Below are 16,286 nucleotides of genomic sequence, written 5' to 3' on the forward strand. Positions count from 1 at the left end.
AGACTCACAGGAGACGGACCATAAGGTGCCCGAGGCAGTAATATCCCCTTGGAGACTAGTCGGTTGGAGGACGATGATTTGAATCTGGACGGAATGTCAGCGTTCCATCGTCATTAGGTAGCCCTGAACAATACAATTAACTATCAGTTTTGCGTCCGATTCGAAAATCTAGACTCACTGGAGACGGACCATAAGGTGCCCGAGGCAGCAATATCCCCTTGGAGACAAGTCTGCTGGAGAACGATTTATTGAATCGCGACGCAATTTCAGTGTTCCATCGTCATTAGGAGGAACTGAACGTTACAACTAACCATCAGTTTCTCATCGGATTCGAAAATTTAGACTCACAGGAGACTGACCATAGGGTGCCAGAGGCAGCAATATCCGCTTGGAGACAAGTCGTCCAGAGGACGATGTATTGGTTCGCGATTCAATTTGAGTTTTCCATCGTCATTAGGAGGCCCTGAACATTACAATTCAATATCAGTTTTGCGTCCGATTCGAAAATCTAGACTCACAGGAGACTGTCCATAAGGTGACCGAGGCAGCAATATCCCCTTGGAGACCAGTCGGCTGGAGGACGATGTATTGAATCGCGATGCAATTTGAGTTTTCCATCGTGATTAGAAGGCCCTGAACGTTACAATTAACTATCAGTTATGCGTTCGATTCGAGAATCTAGACTCACAGGAGAACGACCATAAGGTGCCACGGGCAGCAATAGACCCTTGGAGACAAGTCAGCTGGAGGACGATGTATTGAATCGCGATGCCATTTGAGTGTTCCATCGTCATTAGGAGGCCCTGAACACTACAATTAACCATCAGTTTTGCGTCCGATTCGAAAATCTAGACTTACAGGAGTTTGACCATAAGGTGCCCGAGACAGCAATATCCCCTTGGAGACAAGTCGGCTGGAGGACGATGTATTGAATCGCGATGCAATTTGAGTTTTCCAACGTCATTAGGAGGCCCTGAACGTTATAATTAACTATCAGTTTTGCGTCCGATTCGAAAATCTAGACTCACTGGAGACGGACCATAAGGTGCACGATGCAGCAATGTCCCCGTGAAGACCAGTCGGCTGGAGGACGATGTATTGAATCGCGAGGCAATTTGAGTTTTCCATCGTCATTAGGAGGCCCTGAACGTTACAATTAACTATCAGTTTTGCGTCCGATTCCAAAATCTAGACTCACAGCAGACAGGTCATAAGGTGCTCGAGGCAGCAATATCCCCTTATAGACAAATCGGCTGGAGGAGGAAGTAATGAATCGCGACGCAATTTGAGTGTTCCATCGTCATTAGGATGTCCTGAACTTCACAATTAACCATCAGTTTTGCGTCGGATTCGAAAATCTAGCCTCACAGGAGACGGACCATAAGGTGCCCGAGGCAGCAATATCCCCTTGGAGACATGTCGGCTGGAGGCGGATGTATTGAATCGCGATGCAATTTGAAATTTCCATCGTCATGAAGAGGCCCTGAACGTTACAATTAACATCAGTTTTGCGTCCGATTAGAAAATCTAGACTCACACGAGACGGACCATAAGGTGCCCGGGGCAGCAATATCCCCTTGGAGACAAATCGGCTGGAGGACGATGTATTGAATCTGGCTGGAATGTAAGCGTTCCATCGTCATTAGGAGGCCCTGAACGTTACAATTAATTATCAGTTTTGCGTCGGATTCGAAAATCTAGACTTACAGGAGAACGACCATAAGGTGCCACGGGACGATGTATTGAATCTCGATGCCATTAGAGTGTTCCTCGTCATCAGGAGGCCCTGAACGTTACAATTAACTATCAGTTTTGCATCCGATTCGAAAATCTAGACTCACAGGAGACGGACCATAAGGTGCCCGAGACAGCAATATCCCCTTGGAGACAAGTCGGCTGGAGGACGATGTATTGAATCGCGACTCAATTTGAGCGTTCCATCGCCATTAGGAGGCCCTGAACGTTACAATTAACCATCAGTTTTGCGTCGGATTCGAAATTGTAGGCTCACTGGAGAACGACCATAAGGTGCCACAGGTAGCAATAGACCCTTGGAGACAAGTCAGCTGGAGGACGATGTATTGAATCGCGATGCCATTTGAGTGTTCCATGGTGATTAGGAAGCCATGAATGTTACAATTAACTATCAGTTTTGCATTGGATTCGAAAATCTAGGGTCACAGGAGACGGACCATAAGGTGCCCGAGGCAGCAATATCCCCTTGGAGACACGTCGGCTGGAGGACGATGTATTGAATCACGACGAAGTTTGAGTGTTCCATCGTCATTAGGAGCCCATGAACGTTACAATTAACCATCAGTTTTGCGTCGGATTCGAAAATCTAGACTCACAGGGGACGAACCATAAGGTGCCCGAGGCAGCAATATCCCCTTGGAGACAAGCCGGCTGGAGGACGATATATTGAATCGCGATGCAATTTTAGTTTTCCATCGTCATTAGGTGGCCCTGACCGTTACAATTATCAGTTTTGCGTCGGATTCGAAAATCTAGACTCACAGTATACGGACCATAAGGTGTTCGAGGCAGCAATATCCCCTCGGAGACAAGTCGGCTGGAGGACGATTTATTGAATCGTGACGCGATTTGAGTGTTCCATCGTCATTAGGCTGCCCTGAACATTACAATTAACATCAGTTTTGCGTCCGCTTCGAAAATCTAGACTCACAGGAGACGGACCATAAGGTGCCCGAGGCAGTAATATCCCCTTGGAGACTAGTCGGTTGGAGGACGATGATTTGAATCTGGACGGAATGTCAGCGTTCCATCGTCATTAGGTAGCCCTGAACAATACAATTAACTATCAGTTTTGCGTCCGATTCGAAAATCTAGACTCACTGGAGACGGACCATAAGGTGCCCGAGGCAGCAATATCCCCTTGGAGACAAGTCTGCTGGAGAACGATTTATTGAATCGCGACGCAATTTCAGTGTTCCATCGTCATTAGGAGGAACTGAACGTTACAACTAACCATCAGTTTCTCATCGGATTCGAAAATCTAGACTCACAGGAGACTGATCATAGGGTGCCAGAGGCAGCAATATCCGCTTGGAGACAAGTCGTCTAGAGGACGATGTATTGGTTCGCGATTCAATTTGAGTTTTCCATCGTCATTAGGAGGCCCTGAACATTACAATTCACTATCAGTTTTGCGTCCGATTCGAAAATCTAGACTCACAGGAGACTGTCCATAAGGTGACCGAGGCAGCAATATCCCCTTGGAGACCAGTCGGCTGGAGGACGATGTATTGAATCGCGATGCAATTTGAGTTTTCCATCGTGATTAGAAGGCCCTGAACGTTACAATTAACTATCAGTTATGCGTTCGATTCGAAAATCTAGACTCACAGGAGAACGACCATAAGGTGCCACGGGCAGCAATAGACCCTTGGAGACAAGTCAGCTGGAGGACGATGTATTGAATCGCGATGCCATTTGAGTGTTCCATCGTCATTAGGAGGCCCTGAACACTACAATTAACCATCAGTTTTGCGTCCGATTCGAAAATCTAGACTTACAGGAGTTTGACCATAAGGTGCCCGAGACAGCAATATCCCCTTGGAGACAAGTCGGCTGGAGGACGATGTATTGAATCGCGATGCAATTTGAGTTTTCCAACGTCATTAGGAGGCCCTGAACGTTATAATTAACTATCAGTTTTGCGTCCGATTCGAAAATCTAGACTCACTGGAGACGGACCATAAGGTGCACGATGCAGCAATGTCCCCTTGAAGACCAGTCGGCTGGAGGACGATGTATTGAATCGCGAGGCAATTTGAGTTTTCCATCGTCATTAGGAGGCCCTGAACGTTACAATTAACTATCAGTTTTGCGTCCGATTCCAAAATCTAGACTCACAGGAGACAGGTCATAAGGTGCTCGAGGCAGCAATATCCCCTTATAGACAAATCGGCTGGAGGAGGAAGTAATGAATCGCGACGCAATTTGAGTGTTCCATCGTCATTAGGATGTCCTGAACTTCACAATTAACCATCAGTTTTGCGTCGGATTCGAAAATCTAGACTCACAGGAGACGGACCATAAGGTGCCCGAGGCAGCAATATCCCCTTGGAGACATGTCGGCTGGAGGCGGATGTATTGAATCGCGATGCAATTTGAAATTTCCATCGTCATGAAGAGGCCCTGAACGTTACAATTAACATCAGTTTTGCGTCCGATTAGAAAATCTAGACTCACACGAGACGGACCATAAGGTGCCCGGGGCAGCAATATCCCCTTGGAGACAAATCGGCTGGAGGACGATGTATTGAATCTGGCTGGAATGTAAGCGTTCCATCGTCATTAGGAGGCCCTGAACGTTACAATTAATTATCAGTTTTGCGTCGGATTCGAAAATCTAGACTTACAGGAGAACGACCATAAGGTGCCACGGGCAGCAATGGACCCTTGGAGACAAGTCGGCTGGAGGACGATGTATTGAATCTCGATGCCATTAGGGTGTTCCTCGTCATCAGGAGGCCCTGAACGTTACAATTAACTATCAGTTTTGCATCCGATTCGAAAATCTAGACTCACAGGAGACGAACCATAAGGTGCCCGAGACAGCAATATCCCCTTGGAGACAAGTCGGCTGGAGGACGATGTAATGAATCGCGACTCAATTTGAGCGTTCCATCGCCATTAGGAGGCCCTGAACGTTACAATTAACCATCAGTTTTGCGTCGGATTCGAAAATCTAGACTCACAGGAGACGGACCATAAGGTGCCCGAGGCAGCAATATCGCCTTGGAGACAAGTCGGCTCGAGGGCGATGTATTGCATCGCGATGCAATTTGAGTGTTCCATCGTGATTAGGACTCCATGAACGTTACAATAAATTATCAGTTTTGCATCTGATTCGAAAATCTAAGCTCACAGCGGACGGACCATAAGGATTCGAAAATGTAGACTCACAGGAGAACGACCATAAAGTCCCACAGGCAGCAATAGACCAATGGAGACAAGTCGGCTGGAGGACGATGTACTGAATCGCGACTCATTAGGCGGCCCTGACCGTTACAATTAACTATCAGTTTTGCGTCGGATTCGGAAATCTAGACTCACAGTAAACGGACCATAAGGTGCCCGAGGCAGCAATATCCCCTTGGAGACAAGTCGGCTGGAGATCGATTTATTGAATCGCGACGCGATTCGAGTGTTCCATCGTCATTAGGCGGCCCTGAACGTTACAATTAACCATCAGTTTTGCGTCGGATTCGAAGAACTAGGTTCACAGGAGACGGACTATAAGGTGCCCTAGGCAGCAATTTCCCCTTGGAGACAAGTCGGCTGGAGATCGATTTATTGAATCGCGACGCATTTTGAGTGTTCCATCGTCATTAGGAGGCCCTGAATGTTACAATTAACCATCAGTTTTGAGTTGGATTCGAAAATCTAGACTCACAGGAGACGGACAATAAGGTGCCCGAGGCAGCAATATCCCCTCGGAGACAAGTCGGCTGGAGGACGATGTATTGAATCGCGACCCCATTTGAGTGTTCCATCGTCATTAGGATGCCCTGAACGTTACAATTAACCATCAGTTTTGCATCGGATTCGAATATCTAGACTCACAGGAGACTGACCATCAGGTGCCCGAGGCAGCAATATCCCGTTGGAGACAGGTCGGCTGGAGGACGATGTATTGAATCACGATGCAATATGAGTTTTCCATCGTCATTACGAGGCCCTGAACGTTACAATTAACTATCAGTTTTGCGTCCGACTCGAAAATCTAGACTCACAAAAAAACAACCATAAGGCGCCATAGACAGCAATACACCCTTGGAGACAAGTCGGCTGTATGACTATGTATAGCATCGCGTTGCAATTTGAGTGTTCCATCATCATTAGGAGGCCCTGAACGTTACAATTAACCATCAGTTTTGCGTCGGATTCGAAAATCTAGGCTCACAGGAGAACGACCATAAGGTGCCACATGCAGCAATAGACCCTTGGAGACAAGTCAGCTGGAGGACGATGTATTGAATCGCGATGCCATTTGAGTGTTCCATGGTGATTAGGAAGCCATAAATGTTACAATTAACTATCAGTTTTGCATCCGATTCGAAAATCTAGGGTCACAGGAGACGGACCATAAGGTGCCCGAGGCAGCAATATCCCCTTGGAGACACGTCGGCTGGAGGACGATGTATTGAATCACGACGAAGTTTGAGTGTTCCATCGTCATTAGGAGCCCCTGAACGTTACAATTAACCATCAGTTTTGCGTCGGATTCGAAAATCTAGACTCACAGGGGACGAACCATAAGGTGCCCGAGGCAGCAATATCCCCTTGGAGACAAGCCGGCTGGAGGACGATATATTGAATCGCGATGCAATTTTAGTTTTCCATCGTCATTAGGTGGCCCTGACCGTTGCAATTATCAGTTTTGCGTCGGATTCGAAAATCTAGACTCACAGTATACGGACCATAAGGTGTTCGAGGCAGCAATATCCCCTCGGAGACAAGTCGGCTGGAGGACGATTTATTGAATCGTGACGCGATTTGAGTGTTCCATCGTCATTAGGCGGCACTGAACGTTACAATTAACATCAGTTTTGCGTCCGATTCGAAAATCTAGACTCACAGGAGACGGACCATAAGGTGCCCGAGGCAGTAATATCCCCTTGGAGACTAGTCGGTTGGAGGACGATGAATTGAATCTTGACGGAATGTCAGCGTTCCATCGTCATTAGGTAGCCCTGAACATTACAATTAACTATCAGTTTTGCGTCCGATTCGAAAATCTAGACTCACTGGAGACGGACCATAAGGTGCCCGAGGCAGCAATATCCCCTTGGAGACAAGTCTGCTGGAGAACGATTTATTGAATCGCGACGCAACTTGAGTGTTTCATCGTCATTAGGAGGCCCTGAACGTTACAACTAACCATCAGTTTCTCATCGGATTCGAAAATCTAGACTCACAGGAGACTGACCATAGGGTGCCAGAGGCAGCAATATCCGCTTGGAGACAAGTCGTCTAGAGGACGATGTAATGGTTCGCGATTCAATTTGAGTTTTCCATCGTCATTAGGAGGCCCTGAACATTACAATTCACTATCAGTTTTGCGTCCGATTCGAAAATCTAGACTCACAGGAGACTGACCACAAGGTGACCGAGGCAGCAATATCCCCTTGGAGACCAGTCGGCTGGAGGACGATGTATTGAATCGCGATGCAATTTGAGTTTTCCATCGTGATTAGAAGGCCCTGAACGTTACAATTAACTATCAGTTTTGCGTCCGATTCGAAAATCTAGACTCACAGGAGAACGACCATAAGGTGCCACGGGCAGCAATAGACCCTTGGAGACAAGTCAGCTGGAGGACGATGTATTGAATCATGATGCCATTTGAGTGTTCCATCATCATTAGGAGGCCCTGAACACTACAATTAACCATCAGTTTTGCGTCCGATTCGAAAATCTAGACTCACAGGAGACGGACCATCAGGTGGCCTAGTCAGCAATATCCCCTTGGAGACAAGTCGGCTGGAGGACGATGTATTGAATCACGATACAATTTGAGTTTTCCATCGTAATTAGGAGGCCCTGAACATTACAATTAACTATCAGTTTTGCGTCCGATTCGAAAATCTAGACTCACAGGAGCCGGACAATAAGGTGCCCAAGGCAGCAATAGACCCTTGGCGACTAGTCGGCTGGTGGACGATGTATTGAATCGCGATGCCATTTCAGTGTTCCATCGTCATTAGGAGGCCCTGAACGTTACAATTAACTATCAGTTTCGCATCCGATTCAAAATCTAGACTCACAGGAGACGAACCATAAGGTGCCCGAGACAGCAATATCCCCTTGGAGACAAGTCGGTTGGAGGACGATATGTTGAATCGCGACTCAATTTGAGTGTTCCATCGTCATTAGGAGGCCGTGAACGTTACAATTGACCATAAGTTTTGCGTCGGATTCGAAATTCTAGGCTCACAGGAGACGGACCATAAGGTGCCCGAGGCAGCCATATCCACTTGGAGACAAGTCGACTGGAGGACGATGTATTGAATCGCGATGGAATTTGAGTGTTCCATCATCATTAGGAGGCCCTGAACGTTACAATTAACTATCAGTTTTGCGTCGGATTCGAAAATCTAGACTCACAGGAAACGGACGATAAGGCGCCCGAGGCAGCAATATCCCCTTCGAGACAAGTCGGCTGGAGGACGGTTTATTGAATCGCGACGCAATTTGAGTGTTCCATCGTCATTAGGAGGCCCCGAACGATACAATTAACCATCAGTGTTGCGTCGGATTCGAAAATCTAGACTCACAGGAAACGGACGATAAGGCGCCCGAGGCAGCAATATCCCCTTCGAGACAAGTCGGCTGGAGGACGGTTTATTGAATCGCGATGCCATTTCAGTGTTCCATCGTCATTAGGAGGCACTGAACGTTACAATTAACCATCAGTTTTGCGTCGGATTCCAAAATCTAGACTCACAGGAGACAGACCATATGGTGTCCGAGGCAGCAATATCCCCTTGGAGACAAGTCGGAAGGAGGACGATGTATTGAATCGCGACGCAATTTGAGTGCTCCATCGTCATCAGGAGGCCCTGAACGTTACAATCAACTATCAGTTTTGCGTCCGATTCAAGAATCTAGACTCACAGGAGACAGACCATAAGGTGCCCGAGGCAGCAATATCCCCTTGGAGACAAGTTAGCTGGAGGACGATTTATTGAAACGCGTCGCAATTTGAGTGTTCCATCGTCATTAGGAGGCCATGAACGTTATAAATAACTATTAGTTTTGCGTCCGATTCGAAAATCTTGACTCACAGGAGACGTACCATAAGGTGCCAGAGGCAGCAATATCCCCTTGGACACAAGTCGGCTGTAGGACGATTTATTGAATCGCGATGCAAATTGAGTGTTCCATCGTCATTAGGAGGTCCTGAACGTTTAAATAACCATCAATTTACGTCGGATTCGAAAATGTAGACTCACAGGAGACGGACCATAAGGTGCCCGAGGCAGCAATATCCCCTTGGAGACAAGTCGGCTGGAGGACGATGTATTGAATCGCGATGGAATTTTAGTTTTCCATGGTCATTAGGAGGCCCTGAACGTAACAACTAACTATCAGTTTTGCGTCCGATTCGAAAATCTAGACTCACAGAAGACGGACCATAAGGTGCCTGAGGCAGCAATATCCCCTTGGAGTCAAGTCGGCTGGAGTAAGATTTACGGAATCGCGACGCAATTTGAGTGTTCCATCGTCATTAGGAGGCCCTGAACGTTACAATTAACCATCAGTTTTGCGTCCGATTCGAAAATGTAGACTCACAGGAGACGGACCATAAGGTGCCCGAGGCAGCAAAATCCCCTTGGAGACAAGTCGGCTGGAAGACGTTGTATTGAATCGCGATGCAATTTTAGTTTTCCATCGTCATTTGGTGGCCCTGACCGTTACATTTAACCATCAGTTTTGTGTCGGATTCCAAAATCTAGACTCACAGGAGACGGACCATACGGTGTCCGAGGCAGCAATATCCCCATGGAGACAAGTCGGCTCGAGGACGATTTGTTGAATCGCGACGCAACTTGATAGTTCCATCATCATTAGGATGCCCTGAACGTTACAATTAACCATCAGTTTTGCGTCGGATTCGAAAATCTAGACTCACAGGAGACGGACCATAAGGTGCACGAGGCAGCAATATCCCCTTGGAGACAAGTCGCCTGGAGGACGATGTATTGAATCGCGATGCAATTTGAGTTTTCCATCGTCATTAGGAGGCCCTGAACGTAACAATGAACTATCAGTTTTGCGTCCGATTCGAAAATCTAGACTCACAGGCGACGTACCATAAGGTGCCAAAGGCAGCAATATCCCCTTGTAGACAAGTCGGCTGGAGGACGATGTATTGAATCGCGTCGCAATTTGAGTGCTCCATCGTCATCAGGATGCCCTGAACGTTACAATTAACTATCAGTTTTGCGACCGATTCGAGAATCTAGACTCACAGGAGACGGACCATAAGGTGCCTGAGGCAGCAATATCCCCTTGGAGTCAAGTCGGCTGGAGGAAGATTTATCGAATCGCGACGCAATTTGAGTGTAACGTTCAGGGCCTCCTAATGACGATGAAAAACTCAAATTGCATCGCGATTCAATACATCGTCCTCCAGCCGACTTGTCTCCAAGGGGATATTGCTGCCTTGGGCACCTTATGGTCAGTCTCCTGTGAGTCTAGATTTTCGAATCCGATGCAAAACTGATGGTTAATTGTAACGTTCACGGCATCCTAATGACGATGGAACACACAAATTGCGTCGCGATTCAATACATCGTCCTCCAGCCGACTTGTCTCCAAGGGGATATTGCTGCCGCGGGCACCTAATGGTCCGTCTCCTGTGAGTCTAGATTTTCGAATCCGACGCAAAACTGATGGTTAATTGTAACGTTCAGGGCCTCCTAATGACGATGGAACACTCAAATGGCATCGCGATTCAATACATCGTCCTCCAGCCGACTTGTCTCCAAGGGGATATTGCTGCCTGGGGGCACCTTATGGTCCGTCTCCTGTGAGTCTAGATTTTCGAATCAGATGCAAATCTTATAATTAATTGTAACGTTCATGGAGTCCTAATCACGATGGAACACTCAAATGGAATCGCGATTCACTACATCGTCCTCCAGCTGACTTGTCTCCAAGGGCTTATAGCTGCCTGTGGCACCTTATGGTCGTTCTCCTGTGAGTCTAGATTTTCGAATCCGACGCAAAACTGATGGTTAATTGTAACGTTCAGGGCCTCCTAATGACGATGGAACACTCAAATTGAATCGCGATTCAATACATCGTCCTCCAGCCGACTTGTCTCCAAGGGGATATTGCTGTCTCGGGCACCTTATGGTCCGTCTCCTGTGAGTCTAGATTTTCGAATCGGATGCAAAACTGATAGTTAATTGTAACGTTCAGGGCCTCCTAATGACGAGGAACACTCTAATGGCATCGCGATTCAATACATCGTCCTCCAGCCGACTTGTCTCCAAGGGTCTATTGCTGCCCGTGGCACCTTATGGTCGTTCTCCTGTAAGTCTAGATTTTAGAATCCGACGAAAAACTGATAGTTAATTGTGACGTTCAGGGCCTCCTAATGACGATGGAACGCTCACATCCGGCCAGATTCAATACATCGTCCTCCGGCCGATTTGTCTCCAAGGGGATATTGCTGCCCCGGGCACCTTATGGTCCGTCTCGTGTGAGTCTAGATTTTCGAATCGGACGCAAAACTGATGGTTAATTGTAACGTTCAGGGCCTCCTAATGACGATGGAACACTCAAATTGAATCGCGATTCAATACATCGTCCTCCAGCCGACTTGTCTCCAAGGGGATATTGCTGTCTCGGGCACCTTATGGTCCGTCTCCTGTGAGTCTAGATTTTCGAATCGGATGCAAAACTGATAGTTAATTGTAACGTTCAGGGCCTCCTAATGACGAGGAACACTCTAATGGCATCGCGATTCAATACATCGTCCTCCAGCCGACTTGACTCCAAGGGGATATTGCTGCCTCGGGCACCTTATGGTCAATCTCCTGTGAGTCTAGATTTTCGAATCCGACGCAAAACTGATGGTTAATTGTAACGTTCAGGGCCTCCTAATGACGATGGAACACTCAAATTGAGTCGCGATTCAATACACCGTCCTCCAGCCGACTTGTCTCCAAGGGGATATTGCTGTCTCGGGCACCTTATGGTCCGTCTCTTGTGAGTCTAGATTTTCGAATCGGATGCAAAACTGATAGTTAATTGTAACGTTCAGGGCCTCCTAATGACGAGGAACACTCTAATGGCATCGCGATTCAATACATCGTCCTCCAGCCGACTTGTCTCCAAGGGTCTATTGCTGCCCGTGGCACCTTATGGTCGTTCTCCTGTAAGTCTAGATTTTAGAATCCGACGAAAAACTGATAGTTAATTGTGACGTTCAGGGCCTCCTAATGACGATGGAACGCTCACATCCGGCCAGATTCAATACATCGTCCTCCGGCCGATTTGTCTCCAAGGGGATATTGCTGCCCCGGGCACCTTATGGTCCGTCTCGTGTGAGTCTAGATTTTCGAATCGGACGCAAAGTTGATGTTAATTGTAAGGTTCAGGGCCTCCTAATGACGATGGAACACTCAAATAGCGTCGCGATTCAATACATCCTCCACCAGCCGACTTGTCTCCAAGGGGATATTGCTGCCTCGGGCACCATATGGCCTGTCTCCTGTGTGTCTAGATTTTGGAATCGGATGCAAAACTGATTGTTAATTGTAACGTTCAGGGCCTGCTAATGACGATGGAAAACTCAAATTGCCTCGTGATTCAATACATCGTCCTCCAGCCGACTGGTCTCCAAGGCGACATTGCTCCATCGTGCACCTTTTGGTCCGTCTCCAGTGAGTATAGATTTTCGAATCGGACGCAAAACTGATAGTTAATTGTAACGTTCAGGGCCTCCTAATGACGATGGAACACTCAAATTGAGTCGCGATTCAATCCATCGTCCTCCAGCCGACTTGTCTCCAAGGGGATATTGCTGCTGCGGGCACCTAATGGTCCGTCTCCTGTGAGTCTAGATTTTCGAATCCGACGCAAAACTGATGGTTAATTGTAACGTTCAGGGCCTCCTAATGACGATGGAACACTCAAATGGCATCGCGATTCAATACATCGTCCTCCAGCCGACTTGTCTCCAAGGGGATATTGCTGCCTCTGGCACCTTATGGTCGTTCTCCTATGAGTCTACATTTTCGAATCCCACGCAAAACTGATAGTTAATGGTAACGTTCAGGGCCTCCTAATGACGATGGAAATCTAAAATTGCATCGCGATTCAATACATCGTCCTCCAGCCGACTTGTCTCCAAGGGGATATTGCTGCCTCGGGCACCTTATGGTCCGTCTCCTGTGAGTCTAGATTATCGAATCCGACGCAAAACTGATGGTTAATTGTAACGTTTAGGGCATCCTAATGACGATGGAACATTCAAATTGCGTCGCGATTCAATACATCGTCCTCCAGCCGACTTGTCTCCAAGGGGATATTGCTGCCTGGGGGCACCTTATGGTCCGTCTCCTGTGAGTCTAGATTTTCGAATCCGACGCAAATCTGATGGTTAATTGTAAAGTTCAGGACATCCTAATGACGATGGAACACTCAAATAGCGTCGCGATTCCATACATCCTCCACCAGCCGACTTGTCTCCAAGGCGACATTGCTCCATCGTGCACCTTATGGTCCGTCTCCAGTGAGTCTAGATTTTCGAATCGGACGCAAAACTGATAGTTAATTGTAACGTTCAGGGCCTCCTAATGACGATGGAACATTCAAATCGAGTCGTGATTCAATACATCGTCCTCCAGCCGACTTGTCTCCAAGGGGATATTGCTGCCTCGGGCACCTTATGGTCAATCTCCTGTGAGTCTAGATTTTCGAATCTGATGCAAAACTGATGGTTAATTGTAACGTTCAGGGCCTCCTAATGACGATGGAACACTCAAATTGCGTCGCGATTCAATAAATCGTCCTCCGGCCGACTTGTCTCCAAGGCTATATTGCTGCCTCGGGCACCTTATGGTCCGTCTCCTGTGAGTCTAGATTTTAGAATCGGACGCAAAACTGATAGTTGATTGTAACGTCCAGGGCCTCCTAATGACGATGGTACACTCAAATTGCATCGCGATTCAATACATCGTCCTCCAGCCGACTTGTCTCCAAGGGGATATTGCTGCATCGGGCACCTTATGGTCCGTCACCTATGAGTCTAGAATTTCGAATCCGACGAAAAACTGATGGTTAATTGTAACGTTCCGGGCCTCCTAATGATGATCGAACACTCAAATGGCATCGCGATTCAATACATCGGCCTCCAGCTTACTTGTTTCCAAGGGTGTATTGCTGCCTCGGGCACCTTATGGTCGTTCTCCTATGAGTCTAGATTTTCGAATCGGATGCTAAACTGATAGTTAATTGTAACGTTCAGGGCCTCCTAATGACGAGGAACACTCTAATGGCATCGCGATTCAATACATCGTCCTCCAGCCGACTTGTCTCCAAGGGTCTATTGCTGCCCGTGGCACCTTATGGTCGTTCTCCTGAAAGTCTAGAATCTCGAATCCGACGCAAAACTGATGGTTAATTGTAACGTTTAGGACATCCTAATGACGATGGAACACTCAAACAGCGTCGCGATTCAATACATCCTATACCAGCCGACTTGTCTCCAAGGGAATATTGCTGCCTCGGGCACCTTATGGCCTGGCTCCTGTGAGTCTAGATTTTGGAATCGGACGCAAAACTGATAGTTATTTGTAACGTTCAGGGCCTCCTAATTACGATGGAAAATTCAAATTGTCTCGCGATTCAATACAATGTCCTCCAGCCGACTGGTCTGAAGGGGATATTGCTGCATCGTGCACCTTATGGTCCGTCTCCAGTGAGTCTAGCTTTTCGAATCGGACGCAAAACTGATAGTTAATTGTAACGTTCAGGGCCTCCTAATGACGATGGAAAACCCAAATTGCAACGCGATTCTATACATCGTCCTCCAGCCTACTTGTCTCCAAGGGTGTATTGCTGCCTATGGCACCTTTTGGTCGTTTTCCTGTGAGTCGAGATTTTCGAATGGGACGCAAAACTGATAGTTATTTGTAACGTTCAGGGCCTCCTAATGACGATGGAAAACTCAAATTGCATCGCGATTCAATACATCGTCCTCCAGCCGACTTGTCTCCAAGGAGATATTGCTGCCTTGGGCACCTTATGGTCAGTCTCCTGTGAGTCTAGATTTTCGAATCCGATGCAAAACTGATGGTTAATTGTAACGTTCACGGCATCCTAATGACGATGGAACACACAAATTGCGTCGCGATTCAATACATAGTCCTCCAGCCGACTTGTCTCCAAGGGGATATTGCTGCCGCGGGCACCTAATGGTCCGTCTCCTGTGAGTCTAGATTTTCGAATCCGACGCAAAACTGATGGTTAATTGTAACGTTCAGGGCCTCCTAATGACGATGGAACACTCAAATTGCGTCGCGATACAATAAATTGTCTTCCAGCCGACTTGTCTCCAAGGAGATATTGCTGCCTCGGGCACCTTATGTTCCGTCTCCTGTGAGTCTAGATTTTCGAATCCGACGCAAAACTGATGGTTAATTGTAACGTTCAGGGCCGCCTAATGACGATGAAACACTCAAATCGCGTCGCGATTCAATAAATCGTCCTCCAGCCGACTTGTCTCCGAGGGGATATTGCTGCATCTTATGGTCCGTTTACTGAGAGTCTAGATTTTCGAATCTGACGCAAAACTGATAGTTAATTGTAACGGTCAGGGCCACCTAATGACGATGGAACACTCAAAGGGCATCGCGATTCAATACATCGTCCTCCAGCCAACTTGTCTCCAAGGGGATATTGCTGCCTGTGGCACCTAATGGTCCGTCTCCTGTGCGTCTAGATTTTCGAATCCGACGCAAAACTGATGGTTAATTGTAACGTTCACGGCATCCTAATGACGATGGAACACATAAATTGCGTCGCGATTCAATACATCGTCCTCCAGCCGACTTGTCTCCAAGGGGATATTGCTGCCGCGGGCACCTAATGGTCCGTCTCCTGTGAGTCTAGATTTTCGAATCCGACGCAAAACTGATGGTTAATTGTAACGTTCAGGGCCTCCTAATGACGATGGAACACTCAAATTGCGTCGCGATTCAATAAATTGTCTTCCAGCCGACTTGTCTCCAAGGGGATATTGCTGCCTCGGGCACCTTATGGTCCGTCTCCTGTGAGTCTAGATTTTCGAATCGGATGCAAAACTGATAGTTAATTGTAACGTTCAGGGCCTCCTAATGACGAGGAACACTCTAATGGCATCGCGATTCAATACATCGTCCTCCAGCCGACTTGTCTCCAAGGGTCTATTGCTGCCCGTGGCACCTTATGGTCGTTCTCCTGTGAGCCTAGATTTTCGAATCCGACGCAAAACTGATGGTTAATTGTAACGTTCACGGCATCCTAATGACGATGGAACACACAAATTGCGTCGCGATTCAATACATCGTCCTCCAGCCCACTTGTCTCCAAGGGGATATTGCTGCCGCGGGCACCTAATGGTCCGTCTCCTGTGAGTCTAGATTTTCGAATCCGACGCAAAACTGATGGTTAATTGTAACGTTCAGGGCCTCCTAATGACGATGGAACACTCAAATTGCGTCGCGATTCAATAAATTGTCTTCCAGCCGACTTGTCTC

This window comes from Schistocerca cancellata, chromosome 11 (assembly GCF_023864275.1).
Source record: "Schistocerca cancellata isolate TAMUIC-IGC-003103 chromosome 11, iqSchCanc2.1, whole genome shotgun sequence".
NCBI classification, from domain to species: Eukaryota; Metazoa; Arthropoda; class Insecta; order Orthoptera; family Acrididae; genus Schistocerca; species Schistocerca cancellata.